Raw genomic sequence first — 12,223 nt, 5'->3', positions numbered from 1 at the left:
TGAGTGAAGGATGCTTTGTTGCGAAATAAGAAGCCGATTCGAGATTTCATTTTGGATTGGAGATGCTTAATGTGAGTCTGGAAGGAGAGTTTAGTCTAACCAGACACCTAGGTATTTGTAGTTGTCCACATATTCTAAGTCAGAACCGTCCAGAGTAATGCTAGACGGGCGGGCAGGTGTGGGCAGCGATCGGTTGAAGAGCATGCATTTAGTTTTACTTGCATTTAAGATCAGTTGGAGGCCACGGAAGGAGAGTTGTATGGCATTGAAGCTCATCTGGAGGTTAGTTAACACAGTGTCCAAAGAAGGGCCAGAAGTATACAGAATGGTGTCGTCTGCGTAGAAGTGGATCAGAGAATCACCAGCAGCAAGAGCGACATCGTTGATGTATACAGAGAAAAGAGTCGGCCCGAGATTTGAACCCTGTGGCACCCCCATAGAGACTGCCAGAGGTCCGGACAACAGGCCCTCCGATTTGACACACTGAACTCTGTCTGAGAAGTAGTTGGTGAACCAGGCGAGGCAGTCATTTGAGAAACCAAGGCTGCTGAGTCTGCCGATAAGAATGTGGTGATTGACAGAGTCGAAAGCCTTGGCCAGGTCAATGAATACGGCTGCACAGTATTGTCTTATCGTTGGCAGTTATGATATCGTTTAGGACCTTGAGCGTGGCTGAGGTGCACCCATGACCAGCTCTGACACCAGATTGCATTGCGGAGAAGGCCCTGTGGGATTCGAAATGGTTGTTAACTTGGCTTTCGAAGACCTTAGAAAGGCAGGGTAGGATAGATATAGGTCTGTAACAGTTTGGGTCTAGAGTGTCTCCCCCTTTGAAGAGTGGGATGACCACGGCAGCTTTCCATTCTTTGGGGATCTCAGACGATACAAAAGAGAGATTGAACAGGCTAATAATAGGGGTTGCAACAATTGTGGCAGATAATTTTAGAAAGAGAGGGTCCAGATTGTCTAGTCCAGCTGATTTGTAGGGGTCCAGATTTTGCAGCTCTTTCAGAACATCAGCTATCTGGATTTGGATGAAGAAGAAATGTGGGAGGCTTGGGCAAGTTGCTGTGGTGGGTGCAGAGTTGTTGACCGGGGTAGGGGTAGCCAGGTGGAAAGCATGGCCAGCCGTAGAAAAACGCTTATTGAAATTCTCAATTATCGTGGATATATCGGTAGTGACAGTGTTTCCTAGCCTCAGTGCAGTGGGCAGCTGGAAGGAGGTGCTCTTATTCTCCATTGACTTTACAGTGTCCCAGAACCTTTCGGAGTTTGTTTTACAGGATGCAAATTTCTGTTTGATTTCCTAACTGCCTGTGTATATTGGTTCCTAACTTCCCTGAAAAGTTGCATATCGTGGGGGCTATTTGATGATAATGCAGTACGCCACAGGATGTTTTTGTGCTGGTCAAGGGCAGTCAGGTCTGGAGATAACCAAGGGCTATATCTGTTCCCGGTTCTACATTTTTTGAATGGGGCATTGTTATTTAAGATGATGAAGAAAGCACTTTTAAAGAATAACCAGGCATCCTCTGCTGGCGGAATGTGGTTAATATCCTTCCAGGATACCCGGGCCAAGTCGATTAGAAAGGCCTGCTCGCTGAAGTGTTTTAGGGAGCATTTGACAGTGATAAGGGGTGGTCGTTTGACCGCGGACCCATTACGGACGCAGGCAATGAGGCAGTGATTACTGAGATCCTGATTGAAGACAGCAGAGGTGCATTTAGAGAGCAGGTTGGTCAGGATGAAATCTATGAGGGTGCCCGTGTTTACGATTTGGGGTTGTACCTGGTAGGTTCCATGATCATTTGTGTGAGATTGAGGGCATCTAGCTTAGATTGTAGGACAGCCGGGGTGTTAAGCATATCCCAGTTTAGGTCACTTAACAGTACAAACTCTGAAGATAAATGGTGGGCAATTAATTCACATATGGTGTCCAGGGCACAGCTGGGGGCTGAGGGGGGTCTGTAACATGCGGCAACAGTGAGAGACTTCTTTCTGGAAAGGTGGATTTTTAAAAGTAGAAGCTTAAACTGTTTGGGCACAGATCTGGAGGGGATGTAACGATGGTGATCTCGGGGTGATGATTGGTGTTGGGTTTGTGCCAGACACAGCGTTTTCCTTGATGGCCAAAAAGCTACATTTTAGTCTCATCTGACCGGAGTACCTTCTTCCATATGTTTGGGTAGTCTCCCACATGCTTTTTGGCGAACACCAAACAAGTTTGCTTTTTTTTCTTCTGGCCACTCTTCTGTAAAGCCCAGCTCTGTGGAGTGTACGGCTTAAAGTGGTCCTATGGACAGATACTCCAATCTCCACTGTGGAGCTTTGCAGCTCCTTCAGGGTTATCTTTTGTCTCTTTGTTGCCTCTCTGATTAATGTCATCTTTGCCTGGTCTGTGAGTTTTGGTGGGTTGCCCTCTCTTGGCAGGTTTGTTGTGGTGCCATATTCTTTCCCTTTTTTAGTAATGGATTTATTGATGCTCCATGGGATGTTCAACGTATCTGATATTTTTTTATAACCCAACCCTGATCTGTACTTCTCCACAACTTTGTTATTTTTTTTATTTAACTTCACAATTCTGGACTATTTTGTGTATATACATTACATGAAATCCAAATAAAAATCAATTTAAATTGCAGGTTGTAATGCAACAAAATAGGAAAAATGCCAAGGGGGGTTGAATACACTGTATATGCAAAGGATGAAGGTGGAAACTAGAATCTGCACAATTGTAGTATAGAGCAGCAGAAGCTTATAGTTAGTACATTTAATAACACATATTGTTCAGTACGTTATTTTAATCTGAAACAATCTGATTTCTATGTTAGGGGCCCTGTAGGTTTTTTGTCAAAATTCTGTCAATGCCCCTGCCCACACCACTCTTCTTACCAGATGTAGCTTCTCTGTGCTGCCAGTGCAGGGAAAATCCCACCAGCTCTATATTATCCGTGTTGTCGTTCAGCCATGACTCGGTGAAACATAAGATATTACAGTTTTTAATGTCACATTGGTAGGATAATCTTAATCGTAGGTCATCAATTTTATTTTCCAATTATTGCACGTTAGCCAATAGAACGGATGGCAGTGGGAGTTTACTCGCTCACCTACGAATTCTCAGAAGGCAGCCCAACCTCCACCCCCTTTTTCTCTGCCTGTTCTTCATGCAAATGACAGGGATTTGGGCCTGTTCCAGGGAAGGCAGTATATCCTCGTCAGACTCGTTAAAGGAAAAAGCTTCTTCCAGTTCGAGGTGAGTAATTGCTGTTCTGATGTCCAGAACTTATTTTCGGTCATAAGAGACGGTAGCAGCAACATTATGTACGAAAAAAACAAATTACAAACAACGCAAAAAAACAAACAAAATAGCACAGTTGGTTAGGAGCATGTCAAATATCAGCCATCCTCTTCGGTGCCATCTTATCATCTTATATAGTGGGCCCATGTAGGTCCTGGTCAAAAGTAGTGCATGACATACGGAATAGGGTGCTATTTGGGATGCAGACTACCACACTGAGCAGTTTAGACTAGAATTCACAGGGCTCCATATGAAACATTTAGCTCTTAACAAAATAGGACATAAGCCACACTGTTGTCATGAGTACGTTAGTGTTTTACATTATGCTTTGTTCCTTCCAAGGCTGCATCATGCCAGAACCGTTAGTCCCAGTTGTCTGCGACAATAATTGTTTTCGCCTTTGTTGTCGTTTTTTTGTCCTCGCCTCGCTCGTTATATTTATTCGTTTGAGTTGTTTATCTGCCCTGACACATATTCCCAGGCCTTCGTCTCGTTCGCTTTCTGGAATTCTCCTCAGACTTTTGTTTGTTTGTTTTTCCAATGGGACAGCACTTGCCAAATGTTGTTGTGCCTCCACAACACTTGAATACAACTGCATTCGTGTTACATTGAGGAAATGCATAGATGTGGAATTGTGGTCTAGCACCCTCTGCGAGTCAGAGTCAACCGGATGCATACGGTTTTCAGGGGAAATGGCTGACTTGGAAAGAGAGCCTGACTTTCAATTTGACAGTATTTCTTTTCTCATCAGGACTAGAAAGAATGAAATGTCTCTCTGGCATTTCTTTTATGGCTGTTACATTACATTAGTGACCTAGAAACAGAATTCTTCAAGCAGCTGTACTCAGAACAAACAGTCTAAATAACACGCTGTGTCCTATCTCGCCGTGTTAAATAGGTGATAAATGGAAAGGAATAATAATAATAATACAAAATTGCTGTTCATTTACAGACATAAATCACAAAGCTCTTTACATTGTTAGCAACCATTAAAAGAAAAAACTTGCCTCCCTCTGGCTATGTCAAATAACAACCCCAAAATTATATCTGCTGTTTAATTTCATGCTAGAGGAGTTACATTATTGTGCTTTATCCCTTTGATGAAAAGTGTGAGCTGGCTGCATCGTAATCAAGTTAGTTCGGCTGGAACACAGTCACAGACCAGCCTGGTGGTGCAATTTCTTTCTTTCTTTTTTTACACTTGGACCTACCAGGTCACCAAATGATGGAAAATAGTAACCCAACAAATGATTTAATAAACAATGTTTCTTTGGTCTGCTACAACCAGGAGGGAGTCGTAACCGGCCATGTGGTGTGAACCGTGGTGTGAACCATAAACTTACAATGGAAATACCCATTCAAGTCAATTATGCATAGCATAGCCATGAGTTTAACAGTCAAACTGCCATGGTCAGAGGTTATATTTCCGTTCTACTCATTGTAATTTTATGGTGTGACCCCTTGTCTATGAAGCCTCTGGAATATCCCATATGTTTGCCATGATTGACCTGCAACTGACATGCTTGTAGGGAGGTCTTCGTCAAAATGCTAGATCAAAATGTAATAGCTGTATCAATGTAGCTCAATATCCATCAACCCTGTACGCCTCTAACAAAGTTACGGTGAAAAAATATTGCTGTGTTTTTTGGGGGTTGAATCATTTGTAGGTCGGAGGTGTTGCCCATCCGCATAGGTACCATTTTGCATTAGGCCTGCAGGCCCATTGTTTAGGGAAAGCTATAGCATTATGTAGCTAAAAAGAGGGAGAACATTTTTAAACCGAGGCTGTAAAATGTAGAATTAGAAGTCAGATGTCCAGCAACTGCTATGTACTGTACATTTCTCATTCCCAGTCACAATCATGCAATGACATTCCATACACATTCATCCTGGCCATGACTGTTGTTCCAGTCGTACTTTATCCTATGGTTAGACGAGACACAGACATACAGCCAGACCCAGGGCTTTATCTGTGCTTGATTGAGCTAGCCTTGCTTAATGGATCATTAGAATAGTCCCAAAACGGTAAACCATGCCGATCTGACACTCTAGGCAGGCTAGAGCAAACGCTCACAGTATTTGAAAGATTTAAAGTAGTGTTTGGTCTGATACAGCAGTAGTATAACGCTGACACACTCCTCCCCATGTGTAGAAGCCAGGTCATGCATCCAGACATTGTACAAGACAAAGGCCCTAATGAGGAAGGACAGCACGTCCATGAGTAAAGCCATTAAGTCACAGCCGAAAAGTCTTGAAGAGTACCCGTCTCAATGCAAAGAGACACCTGCTATTGCCTAATGGGCAGTGGCTGGCAGGAAAATCCATCGAGTGGTGCAATCTTAATGTCAGGGGTGCCACTCGGGTCTCGGGGGGCGCCGGGCCCCAAGTTTGAAAAGATTTTTGTTGAGTCGTGTTTTATTTTATTTTATTGTTCCTCCTCACAGAATAGGAGCCCTCATTGTTTAAGGAGGTTCCCAATTTAAGGAGGTTCAGCAGTGTTCAAACTGAAGATTCAAACGTGTGCTGAAAAGCAATTAATAATGCAATGAGCACTGAGAATGAGTGAGAATGAGGTCTTATGATTTTGTTATTTTCATGTCATAATTGATTATGAAGACAGAATATAATGCAGCCAAATGAAGTCACAGGTAAAAGTGTCTGACACACATAGCAACATTCTATTTCATAAAACGCTGAAACCTTTTAATAACAGTGATGTCCTCATGTGGCTCAGTTGGTAGAGCATGGCACTTGCAACATTGAGGTTGTGGGTTCAATTCCCAAGGGGGACCAGTATGATGAAAGTATCAAAATGTATTCACTCACTGCTGTAAATGGCTCTGTGTTAGTGTCTGCTAAATGACTCAAATGTAAACTATTGTACTGTATGCTCAGAGGAATACACATACAGTAACCTCAACCTCTCTTTCTCCCACTTCCTTCTTAAGGTATCCGCATGCTTCCCAGCCCAAACAGTTTGTGCTTATATTATGATGACATTTTGTTACGTTTTTGTTAGTTTTGACTTCTGTGAGGGTTTTTTCGGCTGTTCAGGCACACAACATTTTCTCTGGAGTCTACGCCCCTTCGACGGTGATTGGTCAACAGTAGGAATTCTTCAATAAACTCTTTGTTGTCATTCAACGAGAGATGACTCATTTTCATGCTATTTTTTTTATTGACAAATACTGCACCAAACATCTTAGATGTACAATTGCACGACTAAGATCTCTTCGGCAAAAACGTCAAAATGAATAACAGATTTCTTTGATCAAATCAGACTAATTTGAGGAACTGCATACTGGCTAAAGCTTCTCAAAATGGACAAACAGTACTATTGCCGCTTTTTTCTCATTTTTCAAGCGAAAGTATTTTAAGGGAGTATAGGAGCACACTCGTTCGGTTCGAGTTCAGTTAGGCACCAGCTGAACTGAAGCATGCTGACACCTTTACTCTCTCTCTGTTCCTCACCTCTTTTTCTCTATCCCCCATATCTCTATCCCCCATATCTCTCTCTCTCTCTCTCTCTCTCTCTCTCTCTCTCTCTCTCTTTCTCTTTCTCTTTCCACCCCCTCCGGTGCGTCAGAAAAAATTACTATAGATTGTTTTTGTTCTGGCCTCAGTGGAGGAAAGTTCAAGCGGAGTAATGTGCAGGGGAGCCCACTGCACAGAATACCAATGAGCAGGCCTGGTGAAAAAGTGCTGATGCAATGCTCTGCTATATGGGATTGTCTCATCTCCTAAGTGACGTTATGGATTGAATATTGACATGCGCTGCCTGCCAGCTAGTGAAACAATGTCCGCAAGGGCAAAAGCTACAGTACAGGAAGGGACCAACTTATTTTATTCATGCAAAACTTTTGAGGAATTACATTTACCTCCGGTGAAGGAGATGGATCATTAAGAATACCTCTAGAATGGCTGTGGGGGACACTCTTTGGGAATCTTTTCAATAATGCAAGGCGAGCTAGTTAGAGTTGGCCTGTGGGTCTGGAGATCCTCATTGTGTGAAATGGAATAGGGACGGACAGAGCATGAAGCTTGAATCACGTATAATGGACGTGCCCATGTCTTGTACAGTGTCCCACTTACCCATTATTGTTCATTCACCTCTGGCTCTACATACTTGAAACGCAGGTCATCGCACTCTAGCGCATTCCAGCAATTCCAAGGCTCTTCACATCATTGACATGAACACGCTTGAAATGACAATGTCATGCATGCTACACTAGACTTAAGACTTTTTAAAAGGAAAGAGACCTATAGGAAATAACCAGGATGGATATTTGCATTATCTTCACATTACGGTTGGCCTTTATTAGAATTCCAAACACAATTGAACAGGTGAAGGCTAATCATTAACAATCCTTTAAATAGATCCAGGGGGTAGTGGGAGAAATACGATGGCTCCTGTCCCCAGTTGGGAGAAATTGCTTTTAGGCCACAGCATTCATCTGACATGATCTTGGCTGCTACTGTACAGATAGAAATCTATAGGCTACCAGGGAGGGGATGACTGTAGGGTTGCCATTTTTGTGACTGTAATTGCTTTTTGATGATATTCCCCCATACAGGGTGTGCGACTCCCCAAAGCAGTGAGTCAGACCCACCGGTAAGAGAAAAAGAGAGAGGGAGAGGGGGACACACAAACACGCCCGCACACATGCACAAACACACACTCAGACACACACACTCACTGTCACAGACAAACACACACACAGCCACACACACTCATGGACACACATACACACACTTGAGCCATTTGGGTCCCCGGTGCTGATTGATCAATAACAGATGTTGTGAGTCACTGACCACAGATTGCAGCGGCCGAGCAAAAGTGTTAGAGCGAGAGAGAGAGAGCACTCCTCCCATCTATCCAACATATTGAGTCTTTAACTAGTTTTTTTTCTCCCTCTCGAAACAAATTAAATGTCAGATATTTTTAGCGCTCTTGGCGTTGGTGAAGGTGGTGAGGTAGAGACAGCATGAGTTGCACACACACACACCATGTTCCCTGTGCATGTGGTCGTTGGTGAGAGAAACACACACACACACCATGTTCCCTGTGCATGTGGACATTGGTGAGAGAAACACACAAGGACACACTACACACACACTAACCAGCTGTCTCTCTCTCTGGCGAACCAGTGATTCGAGCCTGGGGACGAGTTCACACACACACACACACACCAGGAGCTGTATCAGTGGACGTGGGTGGCAGGGACCTCATCCTGACTTGTATAAATATTACATTTGAAGTCATTTTTTTCTCACAAATTTTCTACAATGCATATAAGGTATAGTGGAGTGGATTCAAGTTTTGCATGATCTTTCTATACAGGGTACAGCACATATTAAACAATCACAGATTCGACACAAATAATGTAAATATTACACATCACCTTTTAGATAACATCCAACTGAAAAGCAAATATTGTTTGGAAATTTAAATTCAACAATATAATTTTCATCAAGAAACAATGTTTTGTTCTTTAATGTATTGACTCAGAAACAGAGCATTTTCACTGTATATGGTATTCAGACATGATTAAGTCTGTTATTATCGTCCAGTTCTCTTGACTTCTATCTCTCTCTTTCTTCATCTCTTATTCTCTCTTTCTCCCTCCTACTCTTACACTCTCTCATTCTTGTCCCAGCTCTCTATCTCTATCTCCCTCTCCCTCCCTCCCTCCCCTCACCCCCCTTCTCTCTGTGCAGGTGCCTGTGCTGCTTTGGCTCACACCAGCCGCCCTGTGTGTGTGTGTGTGTGTGTGTGTGTGTGTGTGTGTGTGTGTGTGTGTGTGTGTGTGTGTGTGTGTGCTTGTGTCCTTCACACATACGAGGCTGTTTCTGCTGACCATCTGCTTTAGCTACCGCTCCCACTTGTCCTTCAGGAACACACCCTCAAAGTCACTCTCTCTCCCACTCTCTCTTTCTTTCACACACACACACACACACACACACACACACACACACACACACACACACACTGCTCCTCAATCATCCCCAGGACTTTGGTCTGGTGAGGAGAAATTTACAGAGAAAATATATATATATAGACACATTATTTATATTTCATTTTCTCTACCAGAACTCTTTGACTGATGTGTTGTTGGAGACTGTATTCATCATCTGAATCTAATGTCATCATTTATAAAAACATTCATCACAGAGTGGTACCATTCTTATTTGGCAGACAATGGAATGTAATGAAGGTTGAGCTTGGTTTGGTTTGTTTGAATGGGAGAATCACCTGGGAACATCAGGATGCACTGACAGGGACATTTTGTGTGTGTGTGTGTGTGTGTGTGTGTGTGTGTGTGTGTGTGTGTGTGTGTGTGTGTGTGTGTGTGTGTGTGTGTGTGTGTGTGTGTGTGTGTGTGTGTGTGTGCGCGTGTGCGTGTGTGCGCGCTTACGCAGGCATGCGCAGGCGTGCGCAGGCGTGCGTGCTTCCGTGTGTGTATTTTACGTACATGTTGTTGTACCTCAGTGCTGCATACGATGCAGTGTGTTTTGCATGTGTCAATAGTATTGTAAGTGGACTGCAGCTGGATGTGCTACGCTGGTGTTCCCACTCTGCAGTGTTCTCTCTGCTCCAGGTGCCGCTGCACCCTCAAGGTGACCCCCGTTTATCACACCACCACCTGATCCTGGACACACAGAGATGGGTTACATGAATATACTGTAGATGGGGGATGTGGGGTTAAGTGTTCCGTCACCATGTTTTTATCCTGACTAAGCACAAGAGAAAATTTGATTATGATGGTGGTGATGATGATGATGGTGGTCGTGGTGATAATGATGGTGATAATGATGATGATGGTGATGATGGTGATGATGGTGATACTGTCCTTGATATTCACTGATGCCTGATTGCTCTTTCAACAGCATATTCTATATCTTATTGAAAACATGAAGATTGAATAATTTTGTCACTGAGATTGAAATTCGAGATCTTATCAGTCCCTGTATCCAGTAAAAAAATATATATTACTTGATGAATCTTCTTAACAAACCCCGTAGGACAAAGTATTCTACCGACATCTCCAAACCCTGTAGGTCAAAGCATTCTACCGACATCTCCAAAATGATCACTGTGACATCATTGTATCGTCCAGACTGACAGAGAGCTGTACGCCGTGAGACGCCTGCCGGCCCCACTGGAGTGGAAATAAAAGGTGTTGCCAGCTACGCGAGGGAGATAGGAATTTGGTGAGGAAAATTGCAATAGGCAGGCCGAGCTGTGGAAATGTGTTTTCTGCGATTGGTGTGTGAAAAGTTCCTACAGACTCTTCTAGTACAGGCCGCAGCATTTCTTCGCTTTGCACTTCTGATCCGTTCTGACACCCTCGCCAGATCCCAAGACACTGATGAACGCTAAGAGAGGGCAAATGTGAAAATGTTGTTCAACACACATTGAGATCATGTCAGGGCGATTCATATTTCTTGCCCCCTGCAATTTCTATCGATTCAAAGGCCTGTCAAAATATCTGCAGTTGATATTCTGTAGATATAGACATATATGTATAGATATTGATATTTAGGGTTGGTTTCCCAGACACAGATAAAGCCTAATCCTGGACAAAAAATGTAACAGAAAATGTTAAATGAAGATTCTCTATTGAGTTTGCTTTTAGGACTAGGCTTTATCTGTGTCTGAGAAACCCCCCCAGAATGTATAACTACTTGAAGAACATTCACTAATTTGTATTTTGGCTATGTGGGTAGAATGTCTGTGTGATGTTATAGCTTCAAGATTAGTTAACTAGAAAATGAACAGATATCAGACCATATGATTTCAGGTCACTAAGCTTTCTAAATGAATGAATAAATGACTGCACGGAGCAGTTTGAAGGAATTCATCAGTTTGAAGGAACAAGGACGTCCGTTCACACTCGACTGGAGAATTCCCGGTTGCTTCGCTCTCGCCAGGGCCGCCGACATGACCTGCGTCTCCTAAAATGAAGCAACAGTGTGCATTCACGTCGTCGTGTATTAGAGCTGGGAGCTGGCAGCTGAAGAGAAGGAAAGTTCTTTCTTTTCACTCTCACTTAAAGTGATGCTCCAGGACTTTTGTATAATTTAAGCCAGTAGTTTTGAAGGTGGTGCTCACCATCCTAAACGGGTTCCCGTTTTTTTGTGTACCATGTCATCCAATTCTGTACTACATTATCCATTTCATATGATATGTTACATCCTGGAAAAGTATTTCTTCATGTTTTTACATTTTTGCAATTCGTATGATATGTTACGAATCTCCTGTTATTTGACCATATCCGTTTGTACTGTTTCAGAATCCAACGTTCTTCAACTTTGTGAGAATGTCCAGACAGCTGTTTTGTGTGTGTATGACAGGTAAGTGTGCAAAAAGAGGTTGTAGCTTGTTAAATTTAACACATTCCAACCGACTTGTTTTCTGTGTAGTAATTTAAGAGTTAGAAAGGCACGGTCATGCATTGAAGGCCCAGTGTAGTCATGAAAAACTGAATTTTGACTACACTGAAGGCCCAGTGTAGTCAAAATTCAGTTTTTCATGTGTTTTATATCATATTATACAGTGGTGTAAAGTACTTAAGTAAAAATACTTTTAAGTACTACTTAAGTAGTTTTTGGGGGTATCTGTACTTTACTTTACTATTTATATTTTTGACAACTTTTACTTTTACTCCACTACATTCGTAAAGAAAATAATTTACTTTTTAGTCCATACATTTTCCCTGACACCTAAAAGTACTTTAGAATGCTCAAGCAGAACAGAATTCTGGCACCTATCAATATAACGCTTTGTCATCCCTACTGCCTCTGATCTGTCGGACTCACGAAACACAAATACTGTTTTTGTAAATTATGTCTGAGTGTTGTAGTGTGCCCCTGTCTGTCCGTAATGTAAAATAATACAAAAATTGTGCCGTCTGGTTTGCTTAA

The sequence above is a fragment of the Salmo trutta genome, chromosome 19 (genome assembly GCF_901001165.1).
Source record: "Salmo trutta chromosome 19, fSalTru1.1, whole genome shotgun sequence".
Classification (NCBI taxonomy): Eukaryota; Metazoa; Chordata; class Actinopteri; order Salmoniformes; family Salmonidae; genus Salmo; species Salmo trutta.
This window is presented reverse-complemented; position numbering follows the sequence as displayed.